Below are 2797 nucleotides of genomic sequence, written 5' to 3' on the forward strand. Positions count from 1 at the left end.
AACAAAATATAAAACACAAACAGCAGAGTAAACAATACTGGTTGGGGAAATATAAAAAGGCACAAAATACAAAATGTCAAAGGACAAAGAAATATAGGGCCTAGGTACCTGGAAGGGGAGAAAGGGGGAAAACACAATGGCCCCTTTCCACTTCAAGAGGAATTTCTACTTGTTAGTTCACTCACCCCAAATCACCAAAACTGGGACTTGAACTCAGAGCTCCTGCATGATAGGCAGAAACATAGCCACACAGCCACCAGTGTTGGTACTGCTCCAAGATGCTAGGGGTCTTGACCTTCCTGGAGCCCCAGCCTCACGTCAAGCTGCCTGGTCTCTGATTGGAGGAGCTGGAAGCTGAGCTGGGAACCTCTCCAGTCGCTGCTGAGATCCTTGCTGGAGCAGGGAAGTCTCTCCTGCCGGCCACACGCCATGCTGCTGAGGATCCAACTGCTGCCTGCAGGTCCTGCTCCTTCAGGCTCTTCTGGGGCAACTGCTTCCGCCCCGCTGGCTCAGCTCTTGCCAGCTCTTTGAAGCTCGTTCCTCGTGGTCCCTCACTGGTCTCCCCCTGAGTCAGCCGTGCTGCCCCTTTTATCCCCCTCCAGGTGACCCAAGGGGCCAATCAGGGGATATGAGGGGTGAGTCTCTGGGGCCTGATTGGTGAGGAAAGGGAATTCCAAGTCCTCCAATCATCTTTTGCCCTTTCAAAACCCCTGGGCTAGGTCACTACCAGTCAGCCCATCACAGTATCATATACTAAAAATCAAACATCTACTATAACAGATTTTAATTTTATTAAAAAAAATAATTTGAGTAGTGATGAACTTAATGTAAGTTAAGTTATTTATATTATGGTTGTATGTTTGTCATGTTGTTTTCGGGAGCATTACGCATCAAAAGGATAAACATGGGCACTTCTGCTGGCCAGTGCAGACCCGGCTGGGCTCCTCTCATTTCCAGCAGCACATGGGAAGCCCACTTCAGCTGCATGCCACTTCTGGCCAGTGCAAACCCAGCCAGAAATCTATCAAAGACAGAAATACCCAATTACTGGTGGGGGCACATTTCTCACAGGAGGGCCACACCCCCTCCAATCTCTCAGTCCTGATCCTCAAGGGAAACTTACACAACACTCCCCAGAGACGAGCCTATGAGCTCCATTTCATCAACCTCCTGGATACTAGAGATCAGGGACTAAACATAGACATTGGATTTTTGATACATTATAATCTGCCTGGCACCTGACTCCCCAGCCCAGCCCAGCCCAGCCCCTGGCTTGTTTACTTTTCATTCCATCCAGGAAGAGCACACACCAACTGCTGAAGCTTCCTGAGCCCGATGAAGGGTTTTTGAACCCGAAAGCTCGCTTAATAACTATTCTCCAACCATTTGGGTTGGTCTAATAAAAGATATCAAATTCACCCAAGGAACCTTGTCTGAATAAATTGCGGAGCTTATTACTCCCAGGTGCGCTGCCTGAATGCACACCTGGGACCAATAAACTGCGGAGCAATTAGCTCTGTAGTTCATTCATGCACAGCACATTGAGCCAGGGTGAAGCAACCTGGGCTGGCATAGGCAACATGTAGGGGGAGGCATGGGGGGGTGGGGCACATGCCCCTCTGAAATTGGTCAGCCAGTGCCCCCCCGAGAAGTGCCAGCGGCACTTCCGGTTTTGCTGGTGCCCCCCCACGGTCAGCAATTGGCCGCTGGGGTACACACCCCCTCCAAATCAGTGATCGACTGCTAGTGCCCCATGCAGAGCCAGGAAGCACCAGTCACCCATGCCACCTGGCAAGGGGCCCCCGGGGATCAGCTTGCCAGTCCGAGTCTGCTCTCCCCAGCTCAGCATACTGTGAAGGGGCTAGCTAGGGCACAAACCAGTGTGGGGCTAGCCAGCAGGCAGCCCATGTGCTGAAGCACCCTCATGCCTAAGCCAGCCCCTCCAGCATTTACATGTATGATGCTGTGGAGTTTTTTACAAGTACTATCATGCTGTGGAGTAAATTAGTTTACTCCAGCCTAATAGGGGATCATATGTAGACCCTGAGACATTTATTATGCAGCTAATTAGTCATCTTCAGTTTAAACATCTCATGTAGATGTGCCTACTGATAGATCCATGTCAATTGAGATCAAGAAGGCTTGTTGTTAACTCTAGTATTATTATAACTTAGTTAAGTGCTGCGTGATTTTAGGCAGACAAGGTTCTTTGGGTAAATCTGATATATTTTATTAGACCAACTCAAATAGTTGGAAAAATTCTTCATAGCAAGCTTTTAGATATAAATACCCTTTGTCAGGCTGAGGAAGCATCTGCAGTCGGTGTGTGCTCTTCCTGGATGGAATTAATAGTAAAGAAGCCAGAGGCTGGTATGCATGCAAGCAAGAAAGTCAGTCAGTGAAGATGTAAATTGAGGAGTCGGTGGGTGAGGGACAGGTGGGGCCGGGGGTGACGGGGGAGGGGAATGAATGTAGCTGGTAAATAGTGGGGAGGTACCTGGGAGTTGGATGTTAGGCAGGTTATAATGTGTCATAAATCCAATGTATACATTTAGTCCATGATTTTTTGTATCCAGGAGGTTAATGAAGTGAAGTTCATAGGCTCATCTGTGAAAAGTGTTGTGTAAATTCCCTTTAGAACTGAGAAATTAGAGAGAGAGTGGTTTTCTTGCGTGAAAACCACAGGTAATTGGGTATTCTTGTCTTTGTTTTCCGGTATGCATTCATTCTGGTGCACAGTTGTTGTTTGGTCTCCACTACGTATTTTCCATCAGGGCATTTGGTGCATTGGATGAGA

Source organism: Alligator sinensis, unplaced genomic scaffold, assembly GCF_000455745.1.
Source record: "Alligator sinensis unplaced genomic scaffold, ASM45574v1 scaffold630_1, whole genome shotgun sequence".
Lineage (NCBI taxonomy): Eukaryota > Metazoa > Chordata > Crocodylia > Alligatoridae > Alligator > Alligator sinensis.